The sequence below is a fragment of the Pleurodeles waltl genome, chromosome 2_1 (genome assembly GCF_031143425.1).
Source record: "Pleurodeles waltl isolate 20211129_DDA chromosome 2_1, aPleWal1.hap1.20221129, whole genome shotgun sequence".
Classification (NCBI taxonomy): Eukaryota; Metazoa; Chordata; class Amphibia; order Caudata; family Salamandridae; genus Pleurodeles; species Pleurodeles waltl.
The window spans coordinates 656,453,224-656,467,751 of record NC_090438.1 but is presented as its reverse complement, the minus strand read 5'-3'; positions in this window follow the sequence as shown (position 1 = coordinate 656,467,751).

Below are 14,528 nucleotides of genomic sequence, written 5' to 3'. Positions count from 1 at the left end.
AGGAATAGCATGGAGGTGCAAGACTGCCTTCTGCCATGACGCCCAATGCCGATGGAGTCACATCACTTCCACCTGTTCATACTTACAGGACAGGGGGTCGCTATTTTATAGTTGGGGACAACATACATTTCCATTCACATTGTCCAATTACATACATGCACAATTGCACTGGAGTGGTGGTTCCATTGTTCAGTTTGTGACACCCATCTCACTCTTGTGTCCCTTCGATACCTACCACTGTGGAGGAATAGGAGGAGGAGGCAAGACCCCGTGTACAAACCCCTTGTGGACTTGGCTACACTGGAGGACAGGCATATAATACTGACCCATAGACTGGACAGGGCCACAATCACAGAGCTGTGTACTCAATTGGAGCCTGATCTGATATCAGCTATCCGTCATCCCACTGGGATCTCCCCTCTTGTGCAAGTTCTGTCAGTGCTCCATTTGCTGGCAACTGGTTCTTTCCAAGTGACAGTGGGCTTGGCAGCAGGAATGTCACCGCCGATGTTCTCAAAAGTGCTGGCAAGGGTTTTGTCTGCCTTGCTCAAACACATGTGCAGCTACATATCTTTCCCCCATGTGAAAGATTTGGTCACTGTGAAGGCTGGATACTATGCAATGGGACATATTCCTAATATTATTGGGACGAATGATGGAACACATATTGCCATTATGAACAGGTGTTCGTGAATTGGAAGAGTTTCCACTCACTCAATGTGTAAATGGTGTGCCTGGCGGACCAGTACATCTCTGACATTGCCACCAAGTATCCTTGGTCGGTGCATTACAATTTCGCCCTGAGGAATAGCAGGATTCCAAATGTGATGGCACAACTACAGAGGCACAGGGTGTGGCTAATAGATGGGCCACCCAATAGAAGTCAGTGTATGCCTTCTGGAGTTATCCCCCATACCACGGTGTAGGGCTAATGTTTGTCCCTCAATTTGTGCAAGTGACTCTGGATACCCAAACCTGTTGTGGCTTCTGACCCCTGTGAGGAATGCCAGGACAGGGGTTGAGAACGAACCAGGCGGATCATAGAATATACCTTCGGCCTCCTGAAGGCCAGGTTCAGATGCCTCCATCTGACAGGTGGATCCCTGTGCTACTGAGAAGGTCTGCCAAATAGTTGAAGTATGCTACATGTTGAACAACCTGGCCTTCAAACGACATGTGCCTTATCTGCAGGAGAAGGTGAATGGAAATGCCCATGTGGCGGCAGTGGACACTGAGGACAGTGAGGATGAGGAGGCAGAGGATGAGGATGTGGACAACAGAACATCAGTAATACGGCAGTCCTTCCAATGACACACAGGTAAGACAGTGGAACTGGCCATTCCTCTAATTATATATGTTTTAAGTGTGGCTGTAGCAGGATGGCAGTCACTTCCTTTGCATCTCAACTGACTGTCACCTATGCCTTCTCAATTTGCAGATGTTGGTGTTATTACAACTGTGTACTGATGTGAGGACTACAGACAGCTACAGCTAACTATTTGTATACTATACCAAAGTTCATGTCAAGTGCACAATATGCAACTGTTAACATAATTGCACATTTTCATTACATAAAGCACTATCCCTCAAGTTGTGTTCAAGGGTGTTTATTGTAGTGACATTTATAGAAGGAATAGTGCAATGGAATGGGGTTATGGTAGAGGTAAGTCCAGGGTATTGTTCCAGTCTCTTTGTAGCACAGGTCCAGTGTCCAAGGGGCCATAGGAATGGGAGCAATGGCAGTTCAAAGTGGACAAGGTGAGACAGTGGAACAAAAGGGGTACATTCAGGAGGGTCTAATTTCCTGACCGTGGTCTTGGTCTTGGCAAGTGTCTCTAGCATCTGTCTGGGTCACAGGGAACATTTGTGGGGTGGTTCACATTCTGCAGGGGGAGGGGTGCTGGTGGCCTGTGGCAGGGCCTCCTGTCCACTAGCTGCACAAGATGTGGTGGGCTGCTCAGTTGACTGGCTAGTGAAAGGGGCCCGTTGGTGTGCTGTAAATTCCCTCATGATGTTGGCCACATTAGCCAGCACCCCTGCTATGGAGATCATTGTAGTGTTGCGGGCCTGCATATCTTTCCTGATCTCCTCATGGTGTACCTCCTGCAGCCACTGGTTCTCCTGCATGTTATTAAGAATCTGGCCCATCTTGTCCCGGGATTGTTGGTAAGGCACCAGGACATTAACGAGTGCCTCCTGGTCAGTCAGTTCCCTGGGTCTGTCCTCCCCTGGTGCACAGCTGTCCTGCCCTGGTGCACAGCTGTCCTCCCCTGGTGCACAGCTGTCCTCCCCTGGTGCACAGCTGTCCTCCAAGTGTCCCTTTCCCCCTGTGCCTCTGTCCCATGAACTGTGTGCCCACTGCCAGTGACCCCAGAACCCTAATTGTCTTGGCTGTGAGGTGTGGACTGGGGTCCCTGTACAGGTGGGCATACTGCTGATTGATGTATCCTGGAGACAGAGGAGTGGGGAGACATTGGGTGGGTACTGTTGATGAAAAAAACAGAGGTTATGTTTTTTGGGCTACTAAAAGCCCTCCTATCAATCCAAGCACATCAATAGGAGTTCTAACTCTCCCGCCCCCTAAATGTCTCATTAAAAGTCTTGGGGTGTGGTTGGATCCTCAACTTTCAATGTCCCAACACGCCAACAGAATATCTGGAACCTCCTTTGCTCTGCTTAGAACTTTGAGGAAGGTCTTAACAATACTGCCTTTACTTGCCAGGAGACTGGTTATTCAGGCACTGATAGGCTCCCGTCTTGATTATGGCAATGCATTGTTTGTAGGAGGACCAAGATATGTGATTCAAAGGCTGCAGAGGGTGCAAAATGCAGCTGCACGTTTACTTCTAAACACTCCTAAACATCATTCCATACGGGCCGGAATTTCAACCTTACATTGGCTCCCAGTGGATAAAAGGATTCAGTTCAAGGCTTTATGCCACATTCATAGAGCTATATTCGATTATGGCCCTGAAATGCTCAAAATCCTGGCATCTGTCTTACATTCCGACTAGACCGCTTAGATACTCCTCAGCTATGCTGGCCACAGTTCTAACAGTGAAGAAAGCAAGATGGGGAGGAAGATCTTTGTCGTATCAGGGGGCTATACTCTGGAATAGCCTTCCTCTTAATATTAGATCTAAATCACAAGAGATTCCTTTCAGAAAGGCCCTGAAAACCTGGTTATTTAAAGCTTAATCTCTATACGATTATAGACGGTGATATTGTTCCGTGTTGCAGCATAAGCGCTACGAGGCCTCTGGGCAGTTTTAAGCGCTATATAAGCAGTTATAACATAACATAACATACTGTGGTGTTGGATACTGAGGGGGGAGGCTCTGTGGTGGATTGGGAGTGGGCTGGGGTGGCCGACTGACTAGTGGTCCCTGATGGGCCAGGTAGTTCATCCAGATCCAGAAGTCCAGAGTTACTGCCATCACTGGGGGCATCTTCTGTTAGGGGACTGGATAGTTGTGGCACCTCCTCACCGCTGGGATTGGCTGGGCTACCTGTGGGGATGTAAGTGATGTATTATGCTTCACGTCTGAGACATATTCTACATCCCTAGCTTCCCCTATATCGTTGCTGTTGCCCTGCCGCCTTTGTTTGTGTATGGTGGTTTATTGTGGGATTGTTTGTTCTCCATGCCTTGCATGCATTGGTGGTGAGTGTACATGCAGGGCTGGGAGGGCTGTACATGCATTGGTATGGCATGCAGGGCTTGGCATTGCGGTTAGTCAAATGTGTAGGTGCACTGTGTGGGATGGAGTGGAGTGATGGGAGTCAGGGTGAGGGGTGAGATGGCATGGAGGTATGGGGAGTAATAGGTTGTAAATATTGACTCACCAGTGTCCAGTCCTCCGGCTACTCCAGTGAGTCCCTCAGGATGCAGTATTGCCAAGAATTGCTTCTCCCATGCTGTCAGCTGTGGGGGAGTAATTGGGAGTCCACCACCAGTCCTCTGGATGGCAAGCTGGTTCCTTGCTGCCATGGAATGAACCTTCCCCCCGTAGGTCATTCCACCTCTTCCTGATGTCGTCCCTTGTACTTGGATGCTGTCCCACGGTGTTTACCCTTTCCATGATTCTCCACCATAGCTCCATCTTCCTGGAAATGGAGATTTGCTGTACTTGTGCTCCAAACAGCTGTGGCTCTACCCTGACTATTTCCTCCACCAAGACCCGCAACTCCTCATCTGTGAAACGGGGGTGCCTTTGTGGGGACATGGGTGATGTGTGGTGTGTGTTGTGCAGTGGGTGTTGAATAATGTGGTGGGGTGCATGACAGCTGGATGGGTGTTTGTGGTGTGTGTAGTTGTTGCTATGATTTGCGTGGCACTCTCTTGGCTAATTTTTGTTTTCATAAAGTGTTGTGGGTAATCTGGGTGTGTGTTTTATAGTGCTATGGGTCTGTGGTGTGGTGTGTGTATCAGTGACAGGTGTGTGGTTTTAGTTCTGACCAATGTTGTGTTGTTTTGTATTTGGGTGGTCATTCTGACCGCGCCGGTGTGTACCACCAATTGTTTACCGCCGTTGAATGTCCGCTGTGGTGATTCGTGGGTCACAATGTAGTGGGCGTTGTTTTATTGGCATAATGGTATGGGTGTTTGTACCAACAGTTTACCACTAACCTTTGGTCTGGCAGATATGTGTTTGTGGCAGTATTCTGTCGGTTTAGTATGTGTGTCATTAAATGGCGAACAGATGTTCGCCTCCGTGACGGTATGTTGGCGGCTGTAACCACAGCGGTAAGAGGCATTTGCCGCCAATGTCACAATGAGGGCCGTAATGTCTTAGCTAAATGATAACTATTGTGGCTTACAGTCAGTTATATTGAGTGTGGCCTTTCAATATATGCAGATCATTCTGCGTTGACAGTCTGTTGGGGGACCCATCACAAAGGGAATGAAAGTGCAGTAAAGGTGCAAATATTGACCTGCCTATTTAATATGCATTAGGTCATTCTGAGACACCTTTGAATGGATCTTTTATCACACAACCTATTACGCAGATTATATAAATATCGAAATGAAATATCGAAATGAAAGCCACATTACAAAAACAATGTTATGCAATTTGCATTTAGTCTTTGCAAGATGCCCGTTCAGACATTAGGCGCTACATCATTAAGTTAAAATAAAACTAAAGTTGAAGTGTAGTAAATAACCCCTTTTGTATTTTCATAGTCTCAGTAAAGACAGTTTTAGCTGTTTGGCAAGACCCCACGCTACTACAATCAATAAACAACATAACACACAAACAAGCACAAACATACATATATACAGAAAAGGACACTATTTCAGATGTCAACAACCATTATCGTGCTTGTGCGAGCTCACTTTTAGCAGTGGCTTGTTGTGTTCCTCAATACGTTTTGGGACCAGTTCATGGCATTTCACAGATGTTTCTATGTTGCCATGGTAAACAAAACGTCCACTCTGTGTCACCCTGTCCACCACAGAAACTTCAACTAGCAGCAGCAAGCCTCCTCACCCACTATTGCAGTCAGTCCTTTCCCTTATTGACAGAGAACGATCTTCATAAAAGCCAAATGGTGAAGCTCTGCAGTTCATGCTAAATTCAAACTGGCTCACCTTTTGTGTAGTTTGACAATTCAAAATACACATGGTGGTATCCCTCCTCCTCCCACATCTCCACAATCCTGTGCATAGGGGTCTGCTCCAACATCAAAAGCCTCCCACAGGGGACTGCCTGCACTGGCGGAATGTGGAGTTGCCAGCTCTGTGCCAAAGAATGTGCCTGTACGTCCTACTGCTAGTCTCTGATAGCTATATACATTGAACATGCCCTTGTTTGACACTGTGTGCTTTAGTCAAATTTAATTCTTTTGTGAACAATATACTCCAGGACATGTTGAAAGAGGAAGAATTTTGCATGGTCCTCGAAAGGAGGACAATGGCTGATGGGATACTGAGTACTAAATGAGCGTGACAGATTCCTGCTTATATTGGGCTGGATTCACAAAGGTAAACTTAGATGTTTGGTCTAAGTTTACGACTTTGGGATTTCACAAAAGGCATTTACTAGTACTATCTTTATGTCTACACAAGGGACAGACCTCCAAGAGTGGATACAAAAATAGTACTTGCAAATGCCCGTTGTGAACTCCCAAAGTCACAAACTTAGATTTTTGGTCTAAGTTTAGACCAAACATCAAGGTTTACCTTTGTGAATCGGGCCGTAGTATTTAGGAACCAATATGCCCCTTCTCCTTCCTCTTGAGCAGGACCTGTAAGTTAGTCAATTCATGCCCGGTGTCCCACTTTACCCAGAGATGACATTAGCTTACAAGACTCTCATTTGCCACCCGTCAGTTCCCATGACATGTATCAGCTAAAATTGCTGTAGCTTTCAAGTGGTAGCTCAGAAGTGACTACTTCACAGTGGGTCCTGGGCTACAAGTCTCTTCATTGGCACTTGCAAGAAGTGTTTAATGTCCCAGATTTCCTGATACAGTAATGTTTTTTTACCATCCCATCCAGGATATGCATGTAAAGTTAATGCCTGACATGTCCTGGTTTTTAGAGAGGGCTGACTGATCACAGAAGAGGGCGCGTTTTTATGTGGTCCGCTATAGAATTAGTTAGCAATCTAGAGCAAAAAGCAATTTAACAAAAACGATAATGTATCTAAAATGTGTATTTAATTACCCATTAGTGTTTAATTGTGTGCGTTTTCTACATTGTCAATGAAGTCATTCTGTACTGATGCAATCTTGTTGTCATACTTCTTTGTGAAATGTCATAGTTTTTGATTTTCCAAATCTGGTCTCACTATTAATGCTTCTGTTTAGTTTGCTGCTGCTGCTGCTGAAAGATGTGGCAGGTACTTATGAGTTCATGTTTCATGTGTGTATGCTTTAATAAAAAAAATTTGCTCAAGTGGGGCAAGCAGAAGTAAAAACAGCAGTAGAACAAATAGTACTGGTGACGGTTTGTCACTATTTAAACTCTGCACACCAGTGACATTCGTCTACAATGCAGATGCACGTACATGAGTGTGATTTCCATGTTAAAGTTGACCGTAGCTAGTGTAAGCCTCCATTTAAAAATGTTTAATGTCAAGTGAAATGTTTCCCTGCCTGCTGTGATTCTTTTTCTTTCTCTTGCTTCGGGAGCCCAGCTGCAGGAGTACATGTTAATTAACTTATATCATAATGTTAATTAACTTGTATCAGTATGTGTGTGAATGTTTATCTGTATATGTTTCTTGGAGAGCTGATTAATGGACCTCTGTTAGTATTTAAGAACATAGAAGGGAGAGAGAAGCAGTCAGAAAAGGTACCACCCTCAGCTTCCCTATAGTATTACCATCCTTTACTCAAGAGAGGGGAGCTTCGCAGCTAGCAAACTCCAGTGTTATAAAAGTTTCCAAATCACTGCTTTCAACATATACCAACGTAGAAAGGGATCTGCAACCAGGTAAAACAGTGTGACCCTTGCATCACATGCATATATAAGTGGGATCCTCACTCACTAGTACCAACAGTGGCATGCTTCATCATTGGATCCTCACCCACTGCACCTAGTCTCAGTGGGTGGGCTCAATGCAGTGTTGTAAGCGGACATCTTACTAAAACCTAAGTTCAAGTTAGAAAAACCTTCAGGATCCTACTTATTGTTAATTAATAAGGTTCTTTAGCTGGGCTAAGAGCAGTGTGATGCATGAAGGGTGCAATGACCCCTAACATCTATAATTCAATAAGGTCAACATGTTTCAGCTTATCTCAGGTGCCACTCAGGGTTAGCAGGCTTTCTTCAGGTCTGACTACATTCATAGACATTCTACAGATTACCAGTTCCTAATGCTGGTCTACACAGTGTGCTAAACGGAAAGCATGCAATCATATAGCCCATAGAGGATCCTTTCCAATGAATGGTTTCTGAAACAGAAAAACAGCGTTGAGCCCACCCACTCATACTAGGTGCAAATCCAATGATGAAGCATGCCACTGGTGGTACTAGTGGGTGAGGATCCTACTAATATATCCATGTGATGCAAGGGTCGCACTGTTTTACCTGGGTGCAGATCCCTTTACTTGTTGGTATATATTGAGACCAGTGATTTGGAAACTCTTATAACATTTAGAGTTTTGTAGCTGTGAGGCTGTCCTCTCTTGTGTAAATAATGAACCTTTCCACCTGCAAGAAGAACACACTGGCCAAACTGTATCAACCCACTACAAGTTATCAGTGAAAAATACTGGAACAAAGACTTCCATTGTGGGATGGCAGGGAAGAAATCTGAAACTACTTTGTATTCCAAAGCACCCTTTTTCTTAGCATGGTTACCCCCTTTTTCTGCCTTAGGGCAGTGTGCTTGACTGTGTTCACTGGGATCCTGCTAATCAGGACCCCAGTGATTATGGTCCCTCTCCCAAAACTCTGTATTTCACCCACATTTGGCACACTGGTGTCCTATTATAAGTCCCTAGTATATGGTACCTAGGTACCAAGGGCATAGGGGTCCCTGAGGATCCCTATGGGCTGCAGCATATATATTTCCCCCATAGGGAGCCCATTTCAGCCTGTGTGAAAAGGTGCAAGCACCCTTCCACTGCCATTCTTCACTACACCAGGCCGATGGCAGGCCTTCTAGCCCAGAGGGCAGGTTGCAAAGTACTTGTGTGTGAGGGCATCCCTGCGCTAGCAGAGATGCCCCCACAAACTCCAGGCCCATTTTCCTAGACTTTGTGAGCGCAAGGATGCCATTTTACACGTGTACTGGACATGCCCAGCTACACAATGGTAACTCCGAACATAGGCATGTTTCGTATCAAACATGTTGAACTCATACCCAAGGCTTTTGCAAGCATTGGTTGTATGATTCCATGCACTCTGGGGGTTCCTTAGAGGACCCCCAGTATTGCCATTAGAGCCTTCTAAGCCCAAGCTGCTGCCACCTCCCAGACAGGTTTCTGCCCTCCTGTTGCTTGAGAAGCTTGAGCCAAGGAAGGCAGAACAAAAGATTTCATTTGGGAGAGAGGTGTTACACCCTCTCCCTTTGGGAGTAGATGTTACAGGCTTTGGAAGGGTAGCCTGCCTAAACAACTGGAAATGCTTTGAAAGGCACATTTGGTGCCCTCCGTGCATAAACCAGTCTACACCAGTTCAGGGACCCCCAGTCCCTGCTCTGGCACAAAACTGGACAAAGGAAAGAGGAGTGACCACTCCCATGTCCATCACCACCCCAGGGGTGATGCTCAGAGCTCCTCCAGAAGGTCCCTGGGTTTTGCCATCTTGGATTCAAGGTTGGTAGGGAACTCTGGGAGCATCTGAGTGGCCAGTGCCAGCAGGTGACATCAGAGCCCCTCCTGGTAGGTGGTCACCCAGCTAGGTGACCAATCTCACTTTCAGGGCTATTTAGGGTCTCTCCTTTGGGTGGTTCCTCAGATTTGGAGTGCAAAACTCCAGCAGGAATCCTATGCACCCTCCACTTTGACTTCTGACCAAAAGAACTGCATCTGGACTCTTCAGGACCCGACAAGCTGCGACATAGAAGTAAGATGCCTTCTGCAACATTGTATCTCTGGCTCCTTCCATCAACTGCAACATTGTCCCGGTCGTGCATCTTCTGAGGACAGTCCATCTTCAGCCTGCATCAGAAGAAAGAAGGAATCTCCCTTGGGGTGAAGGAGTCACTCCCCTGCTTCTGCAGGCACGAACTGCAATGACGACTGGCTGCGTAGATCCCCTCTCCTTCCAACTATCCAACCTGGGTGAAGGTAAGCCCTTGCCTGCCCACACAGGACAGTACCCCTGTGCACCGCGTCCTTTGCAGCTGCCAAGGCTTGTTGGCATCCTTCCTCCAGGATCTTCAGGGATCTTGAAGCTCCAGCCCCCAGCACTCCTTCCTGCGATGCACAGCTCCCTGAGTGTTTCTCCGGCGGCGTGGGAGCCTTTTTCATAGTGCTGCATGAGCCTCTTCTGTGACTCTCCTGTCCCCATCCTGTGGGACTCCTGTGGGTGCTGCCTGGTCTTCAGTGGGCTCTCTGTGTTGCTGAGGGTCCCCTCCTGGGTACAGTCCACCTGGTCCTTTCTGGTCCCCGGCAGTGCCATTTTTCGGCTAACTGTGAGCTTTGCGTGTGCGAAGGCCTGTTGGTGGACTCCAACGACAAAAACCCGACTGCAATCCTCCATCCAGCGTGTGACACCACCTGCACCCTCGAGGAACCCGACTTTGTCTTCTTTGGTGCAGTGCTGACTCTTCTTCTTCACCAGTGGTTCGCTTCTTGCGCCTTCATCCTGGTGGGTAGGGGCCCCTGCCCTTCCTGGACTCTTCTGTGCTTCTTGGACTTGGTCCCTTTTTTCCACAGGTACTCTGGTCCAGGAATCCACTGTTGGTGTCTTGCAGACTCTTCTGAGTTTTGCAATATTCTTCTTTACTTGTCTGTTATGTGTTCGGGGAAACTTACTGTGATTTACTGCTGTTTTACTGGTTGCTGAGGTGGGTTGTGGTACTGAACTTTGGGCTTTTCTAATCCTTCCAGCTCCCTTCTGCACACTACACTTACTTAGGTGGGGGACCAACTTTAGCATTCCACTTTCTTAGTAAGTGGTTTGTGCTCCCCCAGGCCCATTTCTTCCTATTGTGATTTTCACTAATTGCACTGTTTTCTAACTGTTTTATGCCTATTTCTGCATACAAGTGTATATAAGTTGTGTATTACTTGCCTGCTAAGGGAGTATAGGGGGTCATTACAACCCTGGTGGACGGTGTTAAAGGAGCGGTAATACCGCAAACAGGCCGGCGGACAAAAAAAGGGAATCATGACCCTGGCGGAAACCACCAACAAAGACAGCCACTTTAACACTCCGACCGCCACGGCGGTACAGACAAGCAGCGCGGCGGTTACCACCAACAGACAGACGGGAGACAATGTACCGCCCACACTATTACAACCCGCCAATCCGCCACCTTTTCCAGGGCGGATGCACCGCGGATAAAAACACGGCAGAAACAGCTTTTGCTATGGGAAAACGCGCACCTCAACACATCCCACGAGGAAGGAGGACACCATGGAGCCCGAATTACAAATCCTACCTGCCCTTGTTTTTGGCGGTCCATTAATTCCTAGACGGTGCATGCCCTGTTCAGCGGTGCTTTGCCATGGCGGTCTTTGCCCTGTTCAGCGGTGCTTTGCCATGGCGGTCTTTGCCCTGTTCAGCGGTGCTTTGCCATGGCATTTCAGGACTGTTTAGTGGTGCTTTGCCATGGCGTTTCAGGACTGTTCAGCGGTGCTTTGCCATGGCGGTCTTTGCCCTGTTCAGCGGTGCTTTGCCATGGCGGTCTTTGCCCTGTTCAGCGGTGCTTTGCCATGGCGGTCTTTGCCCTGATCAGCGGTGCTTTGCCACGGCGGTTCTGATACGGACATTGGCGTGTGGCATGATGCTCCATCATTGACCAGCGGGGCTGTGGCATCCTGGCCCCTCATGGGCTGTGACTCCGGCGGTGGTCTCCTGACCAGTGACGATACTTGGGCCCTCCTGGCCTGTGACTCTGGCGGTGGTCTCCTGACCAGTGACGATACTTGGGCCCTCCTGGCCTGTGACTCTGGCGGTGGTCTCCTGACCAGTGACGATACTTGGGCCCTCCTGGCCTGTGACTCTGGCGGTGGTCTCCGGACCAGTGACGATACTTGGGCCCTCCTGGCCTGTGACTCTGGCGGTGGTCTCCGGACCAGTGACGATACTTGGGCCCTCCTGGCCTGTGACTCTGGCGGTGGTCTCCGGACCAGTGATGATACTTGGGCCCCCCTGGCCTGTGACTCTGGCGGTGGTCTCCGGACCAGTGACGATACCTGGGCCCTCTTGGCCTGTGACTCTGGCAGTGGTCTCTAGACCAGTGACGACAGTGCTGGCGGTTGTTTCTGGACCGCCGGATATGATGGCGCACTTCTCTGCCGTGACACTCACAACAGGCTGGGCAGACTTCCTCTGGACCTTCCCCACCTTTGTTGGAGTTACAGCTGACTCACCAATCGCCTTCGATCCCATGTCACTTGTTGTCCCACCAGGAGTCTTAGGACGGTCCCGTCGTCCACCCTTCATTTTCTGAGCCTTTACAGGAGGTGGGCTGCCACTGCCTTGGCTCCGGGTCCTACTGCCTGCCCTGGTGGCTGGTGCACTCCAAAAACCTGGAACACACACCACTGGTACTGGAGGCTTTTTGGCTGAGGCGCTACGACGGGACTGATGAATTGGAGGGGGGGGGCAAAAAGGTCAATTTGACAGAGGGACAGTTTCTGACGAACACTGGGATGGGTAGCTGGAGGGGGTCTGGGAGTGGAGGAAGAGGAGGTGGTTGTAGGAGGTGTCACTTTAGCTGTTTTGGGTGCAGGTGCAGGTACTGGAGGTGGATGGATGTTGGGTGAGTGATTGGCGGCGTTTGGGTACTTTGGGAGGGGGCGTCACAGACACATTGGGAGAGGACACAAGGGACGTGTAAATGGCAGTGGAGGTGGTGAGTGCAGGTGAGCGGCTTGTGGTGCTGGGTGTCCTGGTGCGAGTCCTAGTGCCTGTAGATGTGGTGCATGCAGGTGTGTGTGTGTAGACGAGACTGGGAGGGAGGAGGGAGAAGAGGAGGAGGGGGACACAGTGGAGACAGTGGATGTTGCTGTGTCTGTAAGTGGGTGAGGCTTGCGTGAGTGCCTGTGGTGTGTGTGGTGCCTATGTTTGCTTGAGCTACTTGTGTGTGTTGACTTGTCTGCATGCTGGTCTGTAGGTGTGCTTGGGATGGGCTGGGGTACAGGAGATTGGGTCTGGGTAGAGGAAGTTGGAGGGGGGAGGCTAGACACAGGGACAATGGCTGCCATCAGTGCTGAGGCCAGAGATTGCAGGGTTCGCTGAAGGACAGCCTGACCAGAATGAATGCCCTCCAGGAATGCATTACCGTGTTGCAACTCCCTCTCTACACCCTGGATGGCATTCACAATGGTAGACTGCCCAACAGTGATCGACCTGAGGAGGTCAATGGCCTCCTCACTGAGGGCAGCAGGGGTGACAGGGGCAGGGCCTGAGGTGCCTGGGGCGAAGGTGATGCCCACCCTCCAGGGTGAGCGGGCACGGGGCGAAGGCTGAGGGGCTGCTGGGAGGGCGGTGCTGGTAGGGGGGGTGGCGGCTGTACCTGTAGAAGTGGGGCGCACAGGTGGTGCCGCCACCACAGGGGAGCGCCCATCGGCGGACGAGTCCGTGTCGCTGGTTGGTGATCCGGTGGCCGACGTGAAGCTCCCCTCGCCCTCCGTCCCACTGGTGCATTCAGAGTCTGTGGTGTGGGCCTCCATGGCCTTGTGGGATGCAGCTCCCTCGTGCTCCGGTGCCACTGTACCTCCGCCTGATGATGCTGATGTACAAAAGGCCAGGGAGAGCAGGAAAAGGGGGGGAGACAGAACAAAGGCGGTCATTCTGACCCTGGCGGTCAAAGACCGCCAGGGCGGAGGACCGCGGGAGCACCGCCGACAGGCCGGCGGTGCTCCAATGGGGATTCCGACCGCGGCGGTAAAGCCGCGGTCGGACCGGCACCACTGGCGGGCTCCCGCAAGTGTACCGCCGCCCCATTGAATCCTCCACGGCGGCGCAGCTTGCTGCACCGCCGCGGGGATTCCGACCCCCCCTACCGCCATCCAGATCCCGGCGGTCCGACCGCCGGGATCCGGATGGCGGTAGGGGGGGTCGCGGGGCCCCCGTAAGAGGGCCCCTACATGTATTTCACTGTCTGCTGCGCAGACAGTGAAATACGTGACGGGTGCAACTGCACCCGTCGCACAGCTTCCACTCCGCCGGCTCGATTCCGAGCCGGCTTCATCGTGGAAGCCTCTTTCCCGCGGGGCTGGCGGGCGGTCTGAAGGCGACCGCCCGCCAGCCCAGCGGGAAAGTCAGAATTACCGCCGCGGTCTTTCGACCGCGGAACGGTAACCTGACGGCGGGACTTTGGCGGGCGGCCTCCGCCGCCCGCCAAGGTCAGAATGACCGCCAAAGAGTTTTAGTGCATGGCACCGGGTATGGCTATTGGGGGACTCTGGTTACCCCAACCTTTCGTGGCTATTGACCCCAGTGAGGAATCCCAGGACCAGGGCAGAGGAACGGTACAATGATGCCCATGGGCGGACTAGGAGGGTAATCGAACGCACCTTCGGCCTTCTTAAGGCCAGGTTCAGGTGCCTCCATATGACAGGTGGATCCCTATACTACTCACCAAAGAAGGTGTGCGACATCATCATCGCCTGCTCCATGCTCCATAATTTGGCATTGCGACGCCAGGTGCCTTTTCTGCAGGAGGATGATCCAGATGGCGGTGTTGTGGCAGCTGTGGAGCCTGTGGATCCAGTGGACAGTGATGAGGACGAAGCTGAGGATGAAGGAAATGACAACAGGGAGTCAGTCATACAGCAATATTTCCAGTGACACACAGGTGAGAACATTTTCTGGTTTAACATTACATTAACTTTCACACGTCTACCTCTATCCTGTACCTACATTTCACTCACTATTTGTTAATTGAGTTGTACCC